This window comes from Ptychodera flava, chromosome 5 (genome assembly GCF_041260155.1).
Source record: "Ptychodera flava strain L36383 chromosome 5, AS_Pfla_20210202, whole genome shotgun sequence".
NCBI classification, from domain to species: domain Eukaryota; kingdom Metazoa; phylum Hemichordata; class Enteropneusta; family Ptychoderidae; genus Ptychodera; species Ptychodera flava.
In genome coordinates this window covers 42,126,984-42,151,604 of record NC_091932.1, presented here as the reverse complement: position 1 = coordinate 42,151,604, position 24,621 = coordinate 42,126,984, and the positions used below count along the sequence as shown (strand labels likewise).

The 24,621-nt window shown below is 37.9% G+C and overlaps 1 long non-coding RNA gene across 1 annotated transcript; it reads right to left on the bottom strand.

Annotated features, from left to right (window-relative positions):
- Nucleotides 1–4,041: 4,041 nt before the first annotated feature.
- Nucleotides 4,042–6,616, bottom strand: LOC139132628 (uncharacterized). The gene is made up of 2 exons (XR_011552382.1): nucleotides 6,199–6,616; nucleotides 4,042–4,587 (listed from the first exon to the last, which is right to left on the bottom strand). It is a non-coding gene; the product is annotated as an uncharacterized lncRNA (long non-coding RNA).
- Between the last annotated feature and the right edge of the window lie 18,005 nt (nucleotides 6,617–24,621).

Here is a 24,621-nt window from a genome sequence, read left to right as displayed (position 1 = left end):
TTATTCATAAAAATGCTCTCATCAACAACATCCTGGTTATCCGCTTAGTATACGCATACCGAAAATATTGGCTCTGTGTGCGTTCGCGTTTAGTTGTTATCATGAAAAACGATAGGCGATAAAACAAATAAAAACAAATACTATGAAAACAAGTAACAAGCGAACACAACGGCCTTATCACACTTTTACTGGACACCGAACGTTCGAAGAGGTTTGTGATCCAGACACTGTTTGTGTTGAAGTTAGTTATAAATGCATTTTTATTCATAAATTAGTCTCACTTGACTAGTGCCAGCAGGGGTAAATATTACATCTGCAAATGAAAATAGCAAATTAAAACAAGAACTGAAATGTCACGACAAAGAAAGAATTATTGCTTGTCTGTAGTTTCAGAGTTTTCAACTCTATTTAATTAACCAGTTGTAATTTCGACACTTTTTAATTTCAGGTGTGTATGACGTCATATTTACTGAGGCTTTTATTTGTGAGGCTGCATTGCACGAATTCTGGTGAGGGCAGGGGCTAAAGGAATATTTACGTATATTGAACGTATAATTTACGTATACAGAACGCAAAATTAGTGGTATATTTTACGTATATCTTTGTATATGGAACATATCAATACTTTGACAGCGTATATCTATGCAGAACAGGAGTACACTGTACTTGTTCATTTTGTTAATATACGCACGTGTATACGTAACGCATTTCACAAATGTACTGAGTCAGCATATGTATGGATATTGTTGTATATCAAGCATTTTTGCCCAGTGGGCCGGGGGGGGGGTTAAAATTCTGAGGGTAGTAGAAGAGGGACTTGAAATTTTTGCTCTATGTATAGGGGACACCTGATAACATTTTTGTTCCCTATTCAGTGATTATATTTTACACTATCAAAATCCTGTACTTTGGTAGGTAATTCAATAAATATTAATTGCATTTTCATGTCATAGAATGGTTCTAATGTTAATGATAATTAAACAAAATCTAGAACCATTATGTCTCATTTAATTAAATTTATTTCGAAAAAATCTAAAAAAGTATGAATGCCATTCAATTTTCATAACAAATACAACAAGTAGACCCTGCACCAGACAATGTATATGTGAAATGACCATTGTTATTGTTGATAAATGTATTATAGTCCGGACCTGAATACAACATTTAAACAATAACAACGCAGATTATACTCACATAGGGTATATTTATGAGCTAAATATTAGGAATTTCTCCATGGTTCTGGGATTCAAACCGGAAACTGCAGATGATACACAGAACAAACAAAATTTTAAAAAATGACGAAGTTACAGCTAATGGATCTTTAAAAGGAGATTTTTCATACGGTTTCTCTATTAAGACGATAACTTTTCCAGGTTGCGGATACAGTCATGGAACGAAACCCGTTGACGATCTCCCGAAACTCAGCACTTTTTGGACATTGCAGGTGTTTGCAAAGCATACCGCGTGCACACAGAGGTGGTTAAAACAAGCCGTAGTTATTTTTGATCATCTACAAGGTCAACTCACATTCAACACATAGGGCCAGAAAATAAATTTGGAAGTGAAATATTTCCCCTCCATTGTTACAAAGGCACTCATTTGTAGTACTAAGTGTATGGTGATTCTATAGCATCCGAAATGTTCCAATACATTCATGGAGCCGTTAAGTGTGAACTTGAGATTGGGGTCATTGATCTTAGGGGATGACGAATATTTTGAGGGCGCTTTATCACAAGTCAAGGGCTACCGCATGGCATTGCTATCTACCTGTTTAAATAGTTGTATGACCTTCAGACGACTCCAATTTATCCCCAGGTGACCACATCACACAGCCAAAGTGAACGTTTTTTCACCTTACAGGGAAAAATACATACACGACGAATATTTAGAAAACGGACTCTTTTGATTTTGTTCATATTCGTACTGTCTTTGTTGAGTAAGTCGAGTAACATGTACGTTTGAAAATCAAACGCGCTTATATGTGTATTGTTGGCGTTATAAAAACAGATTTATCAGGCGTAGCAAAAAAAGCTGTTCGCGCAAAACTCTTCGTATGCTATGTCCTTTGGCTGGGCATTTTTTTCTCACGCGGGCAGGAATATTTCATTCTAATCCTCAGTAAGCAATTTAAAAAAGGGGCAATTTACACAAAAGTCAAGGGGTATAGAGTACAAATTTAATCTCTTTTAATTTGATAACACGAAAGCCACACTCCCTGCCTTTTATGAGCAAGAAAATTACACACTCCCGCTGTCCGCCCCCTATTGAGAACAATGTCCGCCGACCGGTACAGAAAAAAAGTCGCACCCATCGCACCCCCCACCCCCCCCCCATTCAATTGTCGTTCGGAGCAAATCAACGACCTATAAAACCTTCGACCAATAGTTGCCATTTGCATAACTTATGAAATAGCTAAAGATAAACAGATAGACAGATAGGTAGGTAGATAGATTCTCTGTGTGACAGGGACTGCGTATGTAGAGACACAGTCCCTCTATCCAACATAGAGGACTGTGGAGAAAGGAAGCGATCATTGTTCGCCGAGTTCGTTCAGTGAAGTTTTAAAATCGAAGGCGACGCTAAACCAACAGAACTAAAATACCAACATTAGTGTGGAAATGGAAATTCGAACTTTATGGTCATTGGGTTGGCTATGAAATGATGTGATTATAATGTGATATATACCTTTGAAGGCACCTATGCAATAAAATAGAGTGGGATATTGGTATTGATCGCCTTTCAACGACACTCCATCCTTGTTTTCGTCACAGAGTAATATCATAGACAGAGTGGCAACACTTGCATGCCTTTTGTTCCATGGTCGTCTCTGTAGACTATTGGCTTTTCATATTAAAATGAGCTTAAAAGGTGTTAAACTTTTGGAGGCTTGGTTTGTGGTTGATAATTACACGAGATTATGCGAAACATACGACGAGATGGCATCGTACTGCCAGTCGCGTAGCAACCATAGTTACTTTGTGAGCTCTCAGGCCAGAAACACTGCCTCACGCCAATCAAAACATAACACGCCAGCAGTTTCATAAACATGTTCTTTCTTGGCGCACGTGTAAAAGACGGTATGACTGACCGTAAACCATTGAGTAAAACCAGACAGTATCGATAAAAGACTTTCAAATTTGGTTCAAACACACTCATTATATATTCATAAAAATATGAGAGGAATTTTTAAAACGGTAAAACCCACTTCCTGAAGCTCAAAACACTTCCGTTTTCGCCAGCACATCAATTCCGATCAGCACCACACGACAACAACAACACAAGCTTTGTCGAACATACTTTCACTGAACAATTGGTGAAAATCCGAAATTACCGAAGGGTGCATGGTCGGCACTCTTCGGAAAAGAGAGCCAAGAGCTTCGTGAGGCGAGGCAAACATGGATTGCTTACGTAACCGCTTCACGCCTTAAACAATAGCTGTTGCCACTCTGTCTGATATTACTCTGTGTTTTCGTGAAAATGGTCTTCCTTCGATGACAGTCACTCTCACTATGTTTTATAGCTTAGCAGACTTTCCAAATCAATGTGTACCGCCGGTAAATTGCATTTTGTTAGCGATTTAAAAGCGAACGCAGTCCTCGCTTCTAGCGTTTATGCCAGCCTAAACCATGGAGGTAACAATGTGAAAGACAGCTCTCCAAAAAGTACGCGAATCACTAACAGAGGAATAATTTCGACACGTTTTCATGCTTCATGAATCCATGAATGTCCATCAAATGTTGTTTCCACAAAGTTCGCGATGTTTTGATCGCATTATTTAGGCAAAAATGATCTAAGCTTTCGCCGAGGGAGATAGGCAAGCCAAGTGATTCACACTGCCGTCTGTTGGATTCAAAATTCTGGTGGTGTGACCGTGGTATAATGACCAGTTCAGTAAATACCGCAGTCATGAGCGTTCGTTGTGCCCTTTACGCGCTTTAGACGAGCAAATGGTGAGTCCGAACACAGTGTGGAGGGACTGTAGTCCGAAGAACCCGGCCCCCTCATTATCACCAGCGTAAGAAATTGGCGTCACCCAGAGACTTTCAACTCGTATTTTTATATTTATTAATTCGAAAATAACTTTATATACCTTCACTTAGAGTATTTTCTTCTGACGAAGGCCTTGTCTGATTCAAAATATTTGATCGTACGATTGTGATTAGCGAGGCTAGATGTAGATGCGATACACCCGAGTCAAATACATAGACAATGTCTCTGTCTTTCTCGTGAGGTGAGGTGAGGTATGAAGTATACAGCTGTAGCTATGTCATAAGTACGGGCCGAAAGTAGGAGTTATGCTCGTAAAATATGGATTTTAGTTGCAGTCAATACACAAGTCGCCAATCGAGCAAAGTCTGTACGAAACGGTCACTCCACTCTTTTGTTGCAGCTGTGGTTGCAGTCAATACACCAGTCGCCGATCGAGCGAAGTCTGTGGAGTGGCCGTGTTTACGCACACTCCTGGCTTCGACCATTTTCAGTTATTGTGTCAGGTGTTGGCACAACGAAGCGTCTTTTCAGTTCTTTTGTACCGATGTCGCATCGCAATTGCCAAGTCGGGTGTCAGACTTTCAAAATACCAATAACCTTCACAAATAACGATTAGGGGGCTGGAGGAATCTCGATTGAAATCTTTTTTTTTTTCAGATCCCCCCCCTAAGTACCCTAAAAAATTTTCAAATGCCCCCCTCTATATGGTCAAAATTTTTCAAGTCCCCCCAAAGTATCACAGGCCCGCATATTTGTAAAGGATGTGAGCGCAGAAAAAATAAACATGTATTGCGCCGTTCTGCTCACAGGTGTTCAACACTACCTGTATTAGCACTTTGTATAGTCATATTCCCAAGGCAAGTTCTTTAAATGCATCAGCGAATTTTTTAGATTTATTGGTCTAAAAGCCAACTTGAGTTAATCAACTCTGGACAGGTCAATTGCTCCTGTTGAAGAGCACACAAAATGCAATCATGAGAGAGTAGGAAAATTGTGAATTCTGGCTAATTGCCGTATTGCACAGTGACCTACCAAAATTGTTTTGAAACTACAAGACGTATATGAATTAGATGCTACTCAAAATTGACAATACTGGAAGGTTAAAATATTTCATCAAATAAATGTTTTAATCTCTGAAATTTTGGGTGTGATAATTGCAAATTTGGTTAAAAAATAAATAATTCCATTTGGTCACATATTTTTTCTTTTAGTCTTTACTATTCAAAGTTTTACTTATGTATCATTCCATAATAAGAGTGTGAAAATTTAGAAAATCAAGCATGGTGACCCCATCTTTTTTCTTTAATATTTGATTATTCTCATATGCCAGAATTCAAACATTTCTATGTTTTCTTCCATGTGTTGCTCTCTGGCCTGATCTTGTGTACGAGTGAGTTTCACTGTCATGAGTGTCATTTGACCAAAACTCTTCTTCAACTACCATGTACATCAGAGTCAGAGCTATCTCTGTCACTGTTCAGGTATGCAGTGACAGTGACACTGCAGTATCTGATAGTGACACTACCCGTAGGCAGTAGCTGTATTAACTTTGATAATTTTGGCAATATTTTTGTTCAGTTTTACAACTGCGTTCTTGTTCAACTCCCTACAGCATGTTGAATTGTTCAGTATTCAGCTTGCTATCACAGCCTATGTACGTGTACCATGCATTTGTATCACTGACAACTGACTGTGAGTCTGGACTCTAATTAAATTATCACCAAATACATATTTATATTTATATATACAGGCTTTGTCCACAAACTAAATATTGTGTGTTTTAGCATGCTGTAGGGAGATAGCAAGAAACTGTAGTTGTTATATTGCATAGAAATATTGCAGAAATCATTAGCAGCTTCTGCCCTGTTACGAGGCTCAAGTTTGTTTTTTACGACAAATCACAGATTTAGATTTTTTCGAGATAAAAGTCATGAAATGTGACAAAATGGTTCTAGATTTTGTTAAATTATTACTAACATTACAACATTTTGATGACTTAAAAAATGGTATTCATTTTTCATTGAATTACCTACAAAAACTTGGAATTGGAAAATGTCAAACTCAAAAGGGACCCAAAAATGTTCAAGCCCCCCCCCCCTAAAGGTAGAGCAAAATTTTCAAGTCCCCTCCCTCCACTACCCCGGAAATTTTTGAATCCCCCCTGAATTCCTCCAGCCCCCCCCCCATTTTTTGTGAACGCAGCCTAACCTTCACGAAACCACAGTCCCTCATGGAGTGACTTTGACGAAACTAACATTCAGTCAAACTTCATAAGGGAGATAGTCGCTGTTTCCGCACACTGCCTCGCATGCAAAGGCTGTCCGAGTATTTTGATTTTGGTATTATTGACGTCATCGTGATTCACACCTGCACCTTCCGACCGGCTTAGCATATTAACTAACCCCGGAATTTCGGGGTGGTATACATGGCGAGTTAGCATCGGCGAAGTTGTAATTGGTACATTTGTAAAAACGCATTCAGAGACATAAGACCTTAAAAACTTTTTTCAAGAACAAACAAATCATCATTATGTGAATTGGGAAAATACATACATACATATTTTAAATTCACATAAGTAAAAATGAAAAAACAAAACAAAGTAAAATATTGATGAACATGTAATATCCTGACCTTATATATACATATATATGTATATCTATCTATCTATCTATCTATCTATCTATCTATCTATCTATCTATCTATATATATATATATATATATATATATATATATATATTATATATATATATATATATATACTTTACATCTTGTAAATCACATAGATGTAGCTAATCTTTAAAATGACACAATGAAGCACTCTTAAAAGGGCGGTAAAACACTACACTACTGCAAATAAGGAACAGAAACCGGGTTTCTGTTCGAAAACCATAAAACATAAAGTGTGGAGCAAAATACACAATGCGGATGCAATCGTTTGTTAGTGTGACCATAGTATCGTCTCATTTCAAACGGCAATCAGCTGTGATTTAAAGATAACTCTATTAATAGTTGTTAAAAAATTAGCAATCTGCAAAAAGATAGTTGATTTTCTCAACAATCTCTTTCAAATTCTCCCACGTTTTAGCCTCATTAACTAGTATTTTTCGCGTTGAACTTCCATTAGGTGCGCACTCAAATCGTAGATAATTTTCTGACAAACGCATAAACACATATTGGAAACCATTAGACAGTATAGCAAATGGAGAATGGGACCATTCTCTTTCACTTTTGTTTTCTCCCTTTTGAACTTGCAATGTTAGACCAAACAACTGGATAATTACCTGAGCTACAGCTTTGGGAACCATACCTGTCGCTGAAGTGGATTTAGCCTCCATGATACCAATGCAGCGATCTCCCTTATAGAAACAGTAATCATACTTACACTTTGGACCCAGATTGCTATCAAGCCCTTGTTCTGTGGCGATTCTGACATCATTAAATTTACACAACAGAAAAATTATGGAATTTAAAATGAGCCTACAGTCTGCTTCGCTTAGTTTATTACTGTACATAAGCTCTAACCCAGTGGTGCTTGAATCAGTGTCATCAAGTTGAACGCCAAGGACGTCTCTAACCTCACTAAGTCGCGTCTTGACCTCATCAAAGGTTTTTCCATGACTACTCATTTCCACTGGTCTTGGAGAAAAGCAACTTTCAAAGACATCGTCTTCCCCAAAATAGTTTGCAATCATATCAAGCGTCCATTGGGAAGCTGGTTTGTCTATGTCAAACTTGTCCAGACCTCGCTTGCGAGGATTTTTCTTGCTCTTCGACAATGCAGATACTCTGTCTTTTACGGACATATTTTCGATTTCAATGGAGTTTTCGCTCTGAAGACGTGGCTTTGTTATTTCGTTGCCATGTTTACGTTGTCGTTGGCGTTTCGATGAGTCGTCCTCGCTTTTCGATGTTGCCTTCTTGGGAGATGAAATTTTTCGCTCATCTGACCTTTCGCCTCGGCCGTTACCTGTTACATGCGTGGGGTTATCGGTTCTTTCGTCACCATGATATGCAACCGGCAGATTTGCTTGAGCCGTACCAATATCTGTGGACTCCGGGCGAACCAATTGTATATCGGTATATTCGCCAATGCATATAACGTCATCGTCCCAGTCAACGTCATCAACATTGCATGAATCGTCTACAGTAGGAGTTGGTGTGCCACTGGTGGACGGGGTAGCGCTCGCACAGTCCCCAGCTGTGGTCCCTTCACCTCCAGAACGGGGCGTTTTAGGTTTCTTTGGCAGGTTGGCGGCCATTATTTTCGGTTCCTCAACTTCGTTGATGAAACGCCTCGCCAATGTATCACCGGGTGGAAGTGAATAGTCTGTGTCCCTCAATGGTTGTAGTAGTCGATCGCTTGTAGCAAAGAAGGTTGATATTTTCAGAGGTGATAGGAAAGAATGCCAAAATTTTCTGTTTTCTCTATAACAAGATGACGCCATGTTTACACACTAAAGACTGGAGAACGGTTGTTATGCTGTGTTTAGACATGAAAATATCTAACAGGGCTTTATGGGTGTGACCGGGAGTGACCCTAATTCATGTAATTGGCACAATGAGGATCAGGCAACTGACGTAAGGTTAGTCAACAGACTCTATTAAAGAACACGACTGGAACTAATTTGAGATTATTGGATTTTCATATTTTTCAAATTTCTCAAAAGAGTTAGGTGCCGTATAGCTGAATGTTGCAATATTACAAGTTACTAATAAAACAAGTGTGTAATATAAAAAAGAAAAGCAGGTGAGATAACATTTGTAGATTAAATCGGCATTACTTCACCATCAAATTATCCCAAATTAGTTCTAATCGTATTTAAGGCTGTGTTCACGAACAAGTCTGGAGGGGCCCGGGGAAATTGAAGAGGGGCTTGAAAAATATGAAGGCACGTTTCCACCGTGGACTTGAAAATACCGTAGGACAGAATGAGGACTTGAAAACTGATTGCTTCTGAATCAACATAATGGATCACTAATAAACAAAATATCACAAAATAATTGTCTTAGCGAAAAAGCTTTCACAGTCAGATACTTTCTGACACTGATACAGCTTTGCACAAATCACATGACACTACTTGAACATCATTTTCGGGGTCAAGAGAAACCCTGATTTTTATCAGAGCAGCTGGTACAAAGGTAGTGATCTAAATTAAACAAACCACCCTCTCCTGGCCAGCGTGAGTGCAGACTCTGAATTATACAGTGTACACACAATAATTTGCAATATTCTTCAGCAGAGACATGGAACGAAAAGCGCGTGTTAAATTACAAGACTTACTATTACTCTGTAGGTTCTGACCGACCTCGTAGGACCCCAGGGGTAGTATCCCATTTCTATACATCCACACTGGATGACAGAAGAGCAGTGAAGCAGTAATGCAAATATTGGATGGCGATACTTCCCCATAGACCTGAGTAATCCTAAACAATTCTATGACATGGTCTAAAATAGATAACTCACGTTGACAGGCCAAAATCGAATTGAAACATTCTGTCGTTCACAGATATTACCAGTCGATATGTTCAATAAAGATGTATGTTAGTTATAGGTGCATTTGTGTACAGTGTTTCGTCAGGTGAGGGGAAGTCACCTTTGCGGACCGAAAAAATGCGGGGGGTTCAATACAATTATGATTTCGAAGGGGATACTTGAAGGTTTTAGACTTTCAGAGAGGACGTTTAAAATGAGATAAAATGTTCTGCATTTCCCGCCCAGAGGTGTTCGAGAACGCAGTCTAAGCAAACATTTGCTGTTCGCCCATACATGTCTGCAGAAGGCGTATGGGGGAGTTGGCAGCTCGCCTTGCTTTTGAAAGCTTATGAAAACATATCAAACAGCTCACACACATGTCTTGCATCAGTTTTTACCTGTGTATTTGCAAAACCTTTATTGTACTCTATGATCAAGATCCCAACTGGGATACGATTTCAATAAAGGCTTACTTTACTTTTACATACATACATACATACATACATACATACCTCTAATCCCCTCCCTTAACGAATGCCACAAACGTGGAGAATTATCCCCTCGATTTATACTTGAAACTCGCCAACAGCTCACACACACGTCTTGTATCAGTTTTCACCTGTGTGTTACTTTCCAGTAGATAAGATGGTTTGTTGTCGACAACAGTGTCTCAGCGATTTTGCATATTTAGATTGAAGTTGGTCACTATACTATATTAGTTACTATTAAATGCGTTCTGGTCTTAAGGGCTTTCATAATTTCAACTACGAATGAAGTAGATGTTTGAAAATTTACAGTAATATCACCATAACATAAAGCCAAGACAGGACCCTCTGAGAGTGTCAATGTGAAGAATTCTGTTGGTTTTTTTTTAAATATTCCTTAAAACAAAATTGTGAAGAAAACAACGGCAAATTTCAAAATTACAGCTGAGTTTTTCTCGTTAAGGTGGTATGCCCTCGACTGTGAAATATTTAAACTTTTGCTCAAGCTTTCTTCTATCAAACTTTCAACTATTTCACCCGCAACACTGCTTTCTGTTTGCCGACATCGGTCAAAAGTATATAAGGATGACATGAGTGATGTCATTCAACCATGTTCACAGAAAGATGAATTCCTTCAATTAAACATTCTAAACCCATAACTACCTACATGTGAATAATCATGGCTCCATGATCCATCGATAGTATATTGAACTGAACATTTTACATTTCTTATAAAACAGAAGTAGTAATATAAATTGATTTAATGTTAAAATTTTAAAGTGACGTAAAGGTGACTTCATGTTTATCTTCGCTGTACATGGATTTTCTTGTTTTACTTCTGTTTCCTCACTGTGTCAAACAGCTGCAACAGCGATGAGATAGAACCAAAAAAAATTCAATGCATGGCAATTTTTAGTCACTTCAAATCTGATTTCGGAATAGATGCATTCAATGCAATTCGTTACCATGACTACAGAAGATTTCGAAACAAAATAGCGGAATAATCACCGGCAAGAAGTTGCAATATTCACTCTGAGTATGCTGACATGGCTGATGTTTGATAAAACATACAGTGAATATTTCTGCCGTATTGTAACTCGAACATTAAGTAGTAATTCACCGAGCACAGGAGATTGCTTTCAAACCCATATCACAATATTAGGCGTCACTTCAATATAAAGCCAAGTGGTTGCAATGTCAGTGAAGTTCTATTCAAGCACATGTACGTACACACACGCTGTCAACTCGGCAGAAGATTGACGCGAGCGCACTCTAGTCCACAGGATAGCCAGATCCTTGATTTCCTTCCGTTCTTGAGATACTCTGACTAATCTAGAAACCGTTAAGACATAAGACAAACGCCAACTGGTTTACAATTTTTAAATTAAAATATAATGCATTCCAAGTACGATAATAACTCAAACTTTCATCATACGGTTTGAAAATTTACCAAAGACAAAAGTGACCAAATTACGCGAGCACATTGCTCAAGGCTGCCTCGAAATTGCCTAGGGAATGAGGAGCCCTATTTAACATCCAAAGGAAGCTGTTCAAAGCATTTGTGCTGTGGATTATTATTTTGATAACTGGTACAAAAATAACGTTACACAATTTTTACGCAAATCGGATGCCTATTTTCCTACATTTTACAAGTATGATTTTTATTTTCTGATGTAATGAGAGAGTTAATCATACTTGCATCCCAGGACATCAGTTGCATTTGATGACAGAATATTTTTTCTGAGTTGTGTCTTCTAATTCAATTAATTTTAATCTTGTCTCTGTTAATCATGTGCTTTAATCAAACTAAAATGACAGAACGTTGTTGTAAGGTTTTAAGCCAATGATTTAAGACCATCGGCTCAACACAATAACATTACAGCGAAATTGACAAAATAATACAATTGACAGGTAAATACTATAAACACTTACTTCATGCCCTCAATACTGTTCACCTAGCTCTTTTCATAATTTCACAGCATGGAACGTATATGCTGTTATACGCTGAAGAATATTTGGATCATTTGATTTCATCACAGAGATAAATTTCTCTCTCTGTCGGAGGATAAATTAAACTATCAAAATATGTTACACATTACAACAAAGCGGTATTTTCAACCTCGTTCCTATCGCATAGCAAACATATTCGCTCTATCTGTTTCAATTCGTACAAATTTCACTGTCATTTAAAATCCTCTGATAAAGTATTCATAACAATTCTCTCATGAACAATATCCTGGTTATCCGATACATTTGTAAAAACACATTGAGAGACATAAGACCTTATAAACTTTTTATAAAGAACAGACAAATCATCATTATGTGAATTGGGAAAAAACATACATACATGTTTTAAATTCACACAAGAAAAAATGAAAAAAAAAACCAAAGCAAAATATTGATGAACATGTAATATCCTGACTTCATATATATATGAAGTGAGGATATTACATGTTCAATATTTTGCTTTGTTTTTTTCATTTTTTCTTGTGTGAATATATATATATATATATATATATATATATATATATATATATATATATATATATATATATATATATATATATATATATATATTATTTATTACTCTTTTGTTGGTTTTGCAAAACCTTTATATTACTTTCTGATCAAGATCCAAATTGGGATACGATTTCAATAAAGGCTTACTTTACTTAACTTTACATCTTGTAAATCAATTAGATGTGGCTAATCTTTCAAATGACACAATGAATCACTCTTAAAAGTGTAGTAAAACATTACACTCCTGCAAATAAGGAACAGAAACCGGGTTTTTGAATGAAAACCACAAAACCACAAAATCGGGAAAAAACATGAAGTGTGCAGCAAAATACAAATTCCTCATCTATTAATAGTTGTTAAAAATTAGCAATCTGAAAACAGATAGTTGATTTTCTCAACAATCTCTTTCAAATTCTCCCACGTTTTAGCCTCATTAACTAGTATTTTTCGCGTTGAATTTCCATTAGGTAATGCGCACTCAAATCGTAGATAATTTTCTGACAAACGCATAAACACATATTGGAAACCATTAGACAGTATAGCAAATGGAGAATGGGACCATTCTCTTTCACTTTCGTTTTCTCCCTTTTGAACTTGCAATGTTAGACCAAACAACTGGATAATTACCTGAGCTACAGCTTTGGGAACCATACCTGTCGCTGAAGTGGATTTAGCCTCCATGATACCAATGCAGCGATCTCCCTTATAGAAACAGTAATCATACTTACACTTTGGACCCAGATTACTATCAAGCTCTTGTTCTGTTGCGATTCTGACATCATTGAATTTACACAACAGAAAAATTATGGAATTTAAAATGAGCCTACAGTCTGCTTCGCTAAGTTTTATTACTGTACATAAGCTCTAACCCAGTGGTGCTTGAATCTGTGTCATCAAGTTGAACGCCAAGGATGTCTCTAACCTCACTAAGTCGCGTCTTGACCTCATCAAGGTTTTTCCAGGACTACTCAATTCCAGTGGTCTTGGAGAAAAGCAACTTTCAAAGACATCTCCTTCCCCAAAGTAGTTTGCAATCATATCAAGAGTCCATTGGGAAGCGGGTTTGTCTATGTCAAACTTGTCCAGACCTCGCTTGCGAGGATTTTTCTTGCCCTTCGACAAGGCCGAAATTCTCTTTTTTTCCGACATATTTTCGATCTCAAAGGAGCTTTGGCGCTCAAGGCGTGGCCTTGTTCTTTCGAAGCTAAGTTGACGTTGGCGTTTGGATGAGTCACCCCCGCTTTTCGATGTTGCCTTCTTGGGAGATGAACATTTTCGCTCATCCGACATCTCTTTGCCAGCAACGCCTCGGCCGTTACCTTTTAACTGCGAAGCGTCATCGATTCTTTTGTCATCATGTTCAACAGCCAGATTTGCTTCAGCCGTACCAATATCTGTGGACTCCCTGCGTACCAATTTCACATTACCAATATATTTGCCCATGTTTATAACGCCATCGTCCCAGTCAACGTCACCAAGATTACACGAATCGTCTACAGTAAGAGTTTGTGTGCCACTGGTGGACGGGGTAGCGCTCGCACAAACCCCAGCTGTGGTCCCTTCACCTCCAGAACGGGGCGTTTTAGGTTTTTTTGACAGGTTGGCGGCCATTATTTTCGGTTCCTCAACTTCGTTGATGAAACGCCTCGCCAATGTATCATCGGGTGGAAGTGAATAGTCTGTATCTCCCAATGGTTGTAGTAGTCGATCGCTGGTAGCACAGAAGGTGGATATTTTCAGCGGTGATAGAAAAGATTCCCAAAATTTTCTGTTTTCTACGTAGCAAGATTTAGCCATGTTTGCACACTAAAGACTGGAGATCGATTATGGATGTGTTTCGACATGAAACTCTAACATATCCGATATTGCTACTTTTAATTACACGGAACCATAATTCATGTAACTGGCACCACGAGGATCAGGCTAACAGGCGTATAGGGTTAGTCAACAGACTGTAAGGCTGTTTTCAAAAACTCGTCCGGAGGGAGAGTTGAGGAGGGGCCTGAAAAACTGAAGGCACCATGGCGTTTGCGCCGTGGACTTGAAAATACATTAGGACAGAATAGTAACTTGAATATTATTGAACAAAATGTCACACAACCATTAAGTGAACGAAATTTGAAAGCTTCCATCATATACTTTAAAAACGGATACTTTCTGAAACGCATAGAGTTTTGCACAAATCACATGAAACTGCTCAAACGCCATTTTTGTGTCAAGAGAAACGCTGATTTTTTATTAGAGCAGCAAGAAGAAAGCTACCCTCTCCTCGTAAGCCTTAGTTCAGTGTGTCTGAACTCAATCATGTCCACAGTGTATACACGATACTCTGCATTATTCTTCAGCAGAGACATGAAACCAAAGGCGTATGTTCGTTTACAAAACTGATTAAACCATATAGGTACTGACCGACCTCGAGGGATCCCACTATTATACATGCACACTGGATGACAGAAGAAAAAAGGAACAGTATGCATACATTGACTGCAAGGCTGGCCATGATGCATTGGCTGAACATATCTCCATAGCCCGAGTCACTCGAAACAATTCCAAGACAAACATAGTCTCAAATACATAGATAACTCATAGTGACGGATCAAGATCGAATTGAGACATTATATTCTTCATAGATATTACCAGTCAATATGTTATATATATATATATATATATATATATATATATATATATATATATATATATATATATATATATATATATATATATATATATATATATATATATATATATCATGACGGTAAAAAAGGAGTTGTGCAATTATGTATAGTTTTCTGAAAGTGAGGGAAGTCACCTCTGCGGACTGGAGACGATTTTGGTGGAAGGGGGTGGAGGCGTGAAATTAATCATGAGTTGAAAGGGGTACTTGAAGTTTTAGAGGTTTTCAGAGCTGGGGGGATGTTTTAGTGAAAAAAAAATTCCTAGATTCCCTTCCCTAGAGGTGTTCGAGAACGCAGCCTGAGCAAACATTTACTGTGGGCTAATATTTGTCATGTGACGGGCGTATAGGGGAGTTGGCAGCTCGCCAAGCTGTTGAAAACATATCACTATCAACGCGTCTCCTCAAAAAAATGCAATTTTAATCTTTACGGCCCTGATCATAGGGGGCTGCACAAAATGCCCGTCTCAAAGGGCAGGGGGCAAGGTAGGGTGTCTTGGGCTCAACACGGAGTTCTTCTTGCTATGGTTTACTTTATTTTAATACGTTCGATATGTATTGCCAATAAAGAATACTGCCAGCCTTTGGTGTCTTGGTCTTATGGTAGCACTGATTTTGTAACAATTTCCTTTTCTCCTTCGTCGTGGCACGTATTTGTCCTTTGACAATCTTACGCGAAGTTTTGTCACTGTATTGCGTCTATTATCTGATACGTTTGTTTGCCTAATGCACTAAAGCAAGCAAGGAATACGCTTGGAACTAATTTGGGATAATTGGATGATGAAATAATGTCTTTAAAATCTGCAAATGTAAGCTCATCTGCTTTTCCTTTTACGTTACACACTTGTTTTCATAAGCAATTTGTAATATTCAGACATTCGGCCATAGGGCACCTAATATTTTTGAGAAATTTCAAAAATATGAAGATCCAATTATCACAAATTAGTTCCAATCGTCTTAAGGGTAAATTACTAATCTGTAGACACTGTCATCAGATTATCACTAGATTAACTTTGACAAAGTCAACAACGAACGCACCAGCAAGGTATAACAGAAGATACCTAGCTGGCGCGTTCGTTGTTGACTTTGTCAAAGTTAATCCTGTGATAATCTGATGACAGCGTTCACCGATTAGTAATTTACCCTTGCTTGCTTTGGCGCATTATGCGATCAAACTTTTCAAATAATAGATGCAGCATGGTGATAAAACGTTTACGGAAGATCGTCAAGGGCAGTGCTAAGTTAAGACCAAAACACTAAAGGTTGGTAGGATAAACCTTTATTAGCAATAAAAAGAAAACACCGTATACCCACCCTTGTGGACAGACATGTAGGCAGCCCCTATGCTTTGTACGCCGTACGACCAAGGCCCGCAAAAGCCGTATCAGGGCCGTAAAGGTTGTACAATATATCTGATCTGGAATGATAAATATGTAGTTAACACAATATTCAACATTGTTTCGACGATAGAAATGCGTGCGATACCAAAAAATCATCTATATTTGCCAATATTTCAGGAAAGCGATGACCGCTTCCCATCGCGGGTTGACATATATATGACGCCATTTATTTATCTGTAGAATTCCAGAACACGCAAAGCAACATACTCGTACGTGACCAACAGAAATCGAGGTGTAAGAAGGACCAAGGCGTGATGTAAATCATTGTAATATTTATACTGAACAGGCACGCACTTAGTATACTTAGGATTTCACTAGAATTAGGAAATATCAACCTATGTCACCGGCGCGTCTCCACTGTCGCCACGAGCCACTGCGATCATTGCAAGCAATATTCGTCTAGAAGTTATGAATATGATCAATCAATGTCATGTATTAAACTTTTTACATTATTCAAGCCTTACCTTGGTCGCGTGTTTGAGTATTACTTTACCCTCACTATCAGTGCACAGTAGGGCTATTTCAAATAAAACAGTTTATATCTCTTAATTACCCTCCCCAATACCCTGCCGATCAACAGCGCAGGGGCTTATCGACCTGAGCAAATAACTCGTTAGCAGCTCATAAGGTAAAAGACGGAATAAATCCGTTTGTAACCTTATAAGCTGCTGACGAGTTATTTGCTCGGGGCGATAAGCCCCCCCCCCCCCCCCTTGTGATCGGTAGAACAAATTAACTGATTTCTTTGAAATACTTCACTGAGATAGCGAGAATAAAGTAATAGACACACACTAGACACAGGTAAGGCTTGTATAATGAAAACAGTTAAATATATTGCATTTATTGATCATTATAATTTTTAGACTAATATTGCGTGCAATACCCTGTGCAACAATCTGAGCGAGCAGACGTTTTCTCAACCTCGTGCTGGCTTTGTGTATGAATGGAACGTTTGCGGATAGCAACGCGCGTTGTAACCAGAATCGAGGTAGTTCACGAATGCACGCGATTGCCCATATTTGGATGCAGTGTGTCTACAACAGTGCGGACGCAGATACCCGAGACGCGCAAATCGATTTTCCTTCGTGGGTGGTATGGAACGCGAAAATTTCAAAAAAATCACTAAATCTAGCGCTTCACATTGTAAAGAAATATCGCCTGTAGTTCATCGAGAATTCAACTTATGTTAATTATAACTAGGCGAATTGAAAGATAAATAGTTAGATTTACCAAATCGTACATTATTTAGTGTCTTATTAGTTCATATCGCTGAAAATCGCGAAGTCAAAATGTTGTCTCGTGCGTTTTGACAGAAAATACAACTCATTCACTCCTGAATTTTCCGGTCATGCTCATTACATGTTTCTTCTCCAAGTTTGATTTTGTCACTGTCCTTTTACACAGACATCCAACTGAAACGCTACGCCCTCAGTTTTGGCGATAAGGCCGTGAGACGGAAATGTTAACTTAAAATAGCACTGGCGGGTACAGGTTGTCCTTGCAAATCCCTAAAATAACAACTAAAGCGCATGCGTGAAGGTTGCCCTCTAGCGACGATACTCATTATAGCGTTTCTCAAATATAATTTTTACAATAACCCAAACGGGATTCGAACCCCCACACACTCACAGCAACATCGCCTAGCTGCTAGGCCTCACACAAAACCAGTCGGCTACCGTTTACCGTTTCTCATCCTGAACTTTTGCGCCGGAGAAAGTATCTCCCCTATAAAAGTGCAGAAAATTAAGCATAAAAAATGAGGCGATTTACTGAAGCCTTGTATCTCTAAAGTGGCCAATATAAATTTAGTAAAAAAACATAAATGAACTATTACTGATTGTCACTGATTTTTCTGAAATGCACACTTGCATATTGAGCCAGAAAGGGGAAAAAAATTACAAGTATCACAGCTTCAAGGCTATACCTGAGTTCAGTTATTTTAACAATTATTGTTCTAAAAGTACGGTTATGCGATTTACCTAAACTAAAATACATATTTTTTATAAATCTTATACAATTTGATGCAATAAGTATCTTATAACAATACAACAAAAATAGGCCCTATAAACTTATTTTAACTGTATAGCCATGATAGGTATACGCCTCTTTTCACAATGGTCAAACACAAAAGAAAACTTATACACAGAAGACAGAGTACAGGATGATAACAACAATATTACAACACAGACAGGTTTCATGTAAAAGTGTCGAAAACGCTTTGTCGATAAAATTTGTAACAAGCCTGCTTAAAACCTCTGACACTTGTACAACTTCTTATTGCTGAAGGCAAATTGTTGTACAGGTAATTACTCAAAAAGACTGCTTAAATAATTCGGTTCTAGCAAATGTAACTTGTAGAGCTTTATTACTAATAAATCTTAAAATCTTTGTGGATCTTTGTACTTCGTTGTTATATCCCGGATGTATGGAGGAGACTGGCCACAACATACACTTGTAAACAGACACTATTAGGTTGTACTTATAGCGATGGGATAGCAGATACTATTGTAGAAGTGTAAACATTTCAATGGATGAGGTACCAATGTCACAATTCAAAATCAGTCACATTGCCCGCTTTAAAAGACAGTTCAAGTGATCCATATCCTTTTGACTACAACAACTCCAAATACCGAGACCATAATCAAAATATGGTAAAATGAAACTGTTATAAAATTGACGCCTTGCTGAAACTGGTAAAAATGCTTAAATTCTGGCAAGAAGATACAGATCACTCTTTATTTTTTCACAATACTATCAACATGACTCTGAATCTTCCACACCAAGCAGCTTTTCGCTTTCTACATTTTCAATATCACTGTCACCATCTTATAATGGAACTTTGAGTTCATTTTCAACCAAAATTCATAAAATTGCAGCAAATCTAGATTGTAATAATGATTAATGTCTTTAATAGAAATAAATCATTGTTGTAATGACATGTCAAAAAGAAATTTAAATGTTTCAGTCTTGTCACGCATAACGTTCACTGGCCGTCAGTCCATGTAGTGTTGATCTGAAAGAATAAGTTCACAACACTTATTAATAAACATGCATATTAAAAACCAGCAAATTTATTATTTATTATACACATGTTTTTTAAAGTATTTGTCAATGATTATTTGTCAAGTCCTCAGTCACTTGTTAGGACAATTTAGTGCGTAAATTGTACAAAGAATGACACTCTTTGAAAATTATCACTTCAATGGATAAACATGCATGATATATTAACAGATATCAGTAGCAGATATTGTTATATAAAACAGGATTTTCACAAAACATCCTTCCATATCAGCTGTTCTGTGGAATCGTCCGACTGAAATGCTCTCATTTGTTTCTGATAGGATCTCATCTCACAAACTTAATGCACATCCGATGTGAACTCCCAATAGACTCCCTATGCTTGATATGAACTTCAGCCTAATTAGTATACAGCATCGCCCTCTAGACTAACATTTTCTCTAATGTGTACAGGTGAAGCTAAAAAATAGTCACTGCTATGGCTAAAGACGCGGGTCATAGGAAGGGGACTTTGTTTTTTTCATGTTTAATACTACGTCACATTGTAAACACTCAGAGGAAAATCAAAATGCAAGAAGATCGTTATTGACGATAAACTATAACAGGTATGGATTCAGAGACGTATTGGAAGCCATCGATGCTGGTTATTGAGTAAACTATAGCTTTTTGACAGGAAAATCCGTCTCCGAATCGGCTGTACGTGCGTATAGCGGCTATTCCATTTCCCGACTTCCTATGTTTCTAATGCATACCAAAGCGGCCATCACCGTATATCGAACAGCAACTGACTGTGGCTCGAGGGTAACTTGCAGGGTATTGTTTTTGAAATACCGCGCCTGTTATAGCTATTCTGCATGATAATACATTAAGTAAGCGACAGAAGATTGTCAACTTAATGCTTCCCTAACAAATAACTGGATTAAACGACCGTGATACTAAATATGAATATTGTGAACGAAGTTTAATATCATCAATTATATCGCCTGGAAAGAATGTACTTCCGGTTTTCAGGTGTCTGCATTTCATACGCTATCGTACTGTCAAATGACCTCCTCCAGAAGCGATATTCACAAAATCTATTCCTATACATAAACTGTTACGAAAATTACCAAAATTGTTCAAGATAAGGCCGTGAGACGAAAATGTTAACATCAGAAAGCAGGACATAATACCGACAACTTTCTCCTAACGATGCAATCCACTATCGTCAGCAATGTCAATTTTCTTTGGGCATATTTACATTATTTAGAGGAGGATTACTGCATGAACGGTCAATTTTGATCGGAGACCAGTATTCTTAAAATAAGATTACTTAAAATATTCGATCTCAAACTTACTTGACGAAATTAAACGAAAATTTTGAGAGCTTCACCTACCTGAACCGTCACCCAGTCAGTCTGATGTTGCTCTGAAGCGCACGCCAGGACCCCTTGGCAACGATGGAATTTGGCATAAGCATGCTTAGCAACAACGGAAAAATCGCATAATATGCGTCCGCACTGCAACTTTCGAATCCCGTACACTTTTGTTTACAGTAAAACGTTCTAAATGCAGAAGTAGGTAGGTCTGGGATTCGACGCGTTCATCTAAATTTGGGAACCGGGCCGGGCGTGATACGTGAAAAAAAATGCACGGATTAATAACTTTTCTGTAGATAAGATGGTTTGTTGTCGACAACAATGTTTCACCCCGAATTTGCTTGTGGATTTAAAGGTAGAGGACTAGATCCCAGGGGTCAAGTTTGTTCTAGTCTGTTAGAGGATTGTAGCGGTGTCACAGCCTTTTCCTATTGACATTGTAATCTAATAAGTAAATTTCCTGGCAAGACAATCTAATGCCTGGTACACGACCTATAGTCGGTCACTGTACTGTATTTGTGTTATGATTCAATGCTTTCTGGTCTAAAGCGCTGTAACAATTTAAACTGCAAAACCTGAGCAAATGGACGAAGTAGAAGTTTGAAAATTTAAAGTAATATTACTATAACTTAAAACTAAGACAGTACTCTATGAGTATGTCGATGTGTAAAATTCTGTTTATTTAAAAAAATGTTCTCCTAAAACACAATTGTGAAGAAAACAAAAGCAAAGTAACCATTATTACAGCTGAGTTATTCTCCTTAAGGTAGTTTACGCCAAGAGAGTGAAATTTTTAAACTTTTGCACAGACTTTCTCCAATAAACTTTTCATTAGTCTCTTACCAAATCAAAACTAAAAATCAGCGGTCACCGTGCGAAATTTTGTACTGAGGAAAGAATTACCGAACATATACCTATATTTCAAATTCAATATGGCCGCCATTCCTGTGTTAACTTTTTAGGGAAGAATAAAATTTTCCTTTTTCGAAAAATTAAGATGGTGAAAATTTTTCTCTCTCCAAGAGCTTGAAAGTGAGCACTCACAAGTGGTATACGAAATATCTGTCCTTGAGTCGCTCTCTACCTTAACAGGCAGCTCAGCTTTTACTATACTGAGCAAACAAAGAAACAAAAATGTCAAAGGGCGCTAACTTGCCAATGAGTGCAGTATTCTGATGGATGACAATTACCCTTAATAATAGTCTTTTTTTTTTCGAATCGATGACAGTTTCCATAGGCAGAATTTTGAATAAAATAAATTATGATGAAACTGTCAAATCTAATATCACTGTTTTCTCATCAGCCTTAAACCCGATTACTAGTCACTGAGTCAATGAGAATCGTGATCTGAATTAAAAGCTGACCGAGAATTTCATATTATCCATCAAATCCAGTCTTAATCGCTATCATCATCATCACTTTCATCGGAGTCCAGAGACTTATATCCACCGCGTCCCCTCCTGTAAATTAAACAAGAAACTCTTTATTAATGAAACTTCGTGCTGCTTTGTAAAAAGTACAGATTCTTTAATGTGAATTTAATAATTATTAGGTGATTATAAGCAACAAATCAGAAATTTCTCGAACAGAAACGGCAATCTGTTTCAGTAGACTAGGCAAAGGTCCGTAACAAAGTGGAAACAGCGCTCTGATGACTGACAATTCAATGTGTCTGTTGCCACGGTGAAAACAGTGGTTTGATGACTGAAAATTTGGCAAGAAAACGAGGGGCGGCAGTGCTTCGATGATTGACAGGTCAGTATGTCTGTCAGCACTGTGAGGGAAGTGTTATGGTGACTGGCAATTCAGCAAGTCTGTCAGCACAGTGAGAGCAGTGTACTCGTGACTGGCAATTCAGCAAGTCTAGATCCTTGAGCAGACTGAGGGCAACGTTCTGACGACGTCGATTGGAAAATCAGCAAGTCTGTGGGCAGATCGAGGGCAGTGGTTCTGATGACTGGCAGGTCAGCAACTATGTTAACAGGGTGAGGGCAGTGTTCTGTTGACCAACCATTTAGCAAGGGTGAAAGCATTAACGGGGCAGGGGATCAGGGGGATCACTGACAATACTGACCTTTTCCTCCGTATCACCAGAGCAACAATCACCCAGGTAGTAAATATTACAGCACAAAGTATCGACGAAACAATCCACAGATTACTGGCACCGATGGTGTCGTTGTGTTGAATTACCCAGAGACCTTGGTGTTACAAATAACAATAAAAACAATAAAAATATGAAATTTCTGAAAAAGATATTTCATTCAAACTCTATCAAGGGTGACCAACAGTTTACTGAAACGCTATGCGCCGCAATCCGTGCACCCAAATCGCATAAAAACAATAAACTTCGGTATTCCCTCACTTTTCCGTAAGGAAAAAATCGCCTGTAGAATTTGTAGTATATGATTTTGGAAAGAAACATAACAATTTGAGAAGACCCCAATGGATATTTTATAGGGGTGCAACATTTGCATAAGCATAGTAATGAACCTTTTTGCAAATTTTGTGTATCAGACCGGAAAAAATCTAGGCCTTGCTTGGCATACCATCGCTATTGCCACGATAGCCTGTTTGAAATTACCTGCTTGAATATTCGGTTTCCGAATTATCTCCGGTGGAAGATCATTTCATAGAGAATACGCTAAAATGATAGCCACTGGAAGAATTGTATACTCAAATCATTGGAAACCCTTAAAATAACGCACCAAATATTGTATATCATTGCACGATAATAAACAAATTAATCTCCCCCCCCCCCCCTTCCGGTGCATTTAATTTACTTTTTGGTATCAATAAAAATCGAATTAGTGACAATAAGAGAGTTATGTGGTAGCATTTGCAAATTTAATCAAGATCAACCTATAACTGTTATTCAAATACTTTGTTTCTTGCAGAATTCAGTGAATCTTAATTGTTAATTTATCCACTATTGATGTGTATTTAACACGATTGGAACTAATTCGGGATAATTGGATGGTGAAGTAATGCCGATTTAATGTACAAATGTAATCTCATCTGCTTTTCTTTTTACATTACACAATTGTTTTCATGAGTAATTTGTATTATTGCAACAATCAACTATCTTGCCCCTAAGACTTTTAGAATTTAATAATATAAAAATCCAATTATCCCAAATTAGTTCAAATCGTGTTATTTGCATAAGGACAACTCGGAAGAAAATTTATGCGTGTTAGACTCTGAAGTTATACGTAACAGGTCCGCACAGTTCATACCAGGCGGGTACGTCTGAAAATAAAGATTCTGACGTTTAAAGAGTCTGACATCGGTTACAAGACCTAAAATGAACTGCAAATTAGATAATTTAAAGTGGGGCGGATGGTCGTCGGAACTGCGCTCAAAGGTGGGCCAACATAGCCGATATAAACACTGTATCCAAGTACCTTGGCGATTGATGAATGTCGAAACATGTTTTGTCATAATGTACATCATATTCATGTGTTGTAGCTACATGCATGTTGACCTGATTCAGCTAGATATCATTCATGAGATACTAGCACACTCTTTATAAACAAGAAAGTCGCACACCGGGCACAGTTCTGACATTCCCCTTCCTTTTAACACTTATGATCTTATACATTGTGGGTAGAACTTAAGCTTTACATTAGGTCCTTACGTGTAATATTTAGAGTCTGACTTGACAGTGGCAAAGTTAGGTCTATAGACCTGAAATTTATATATAAT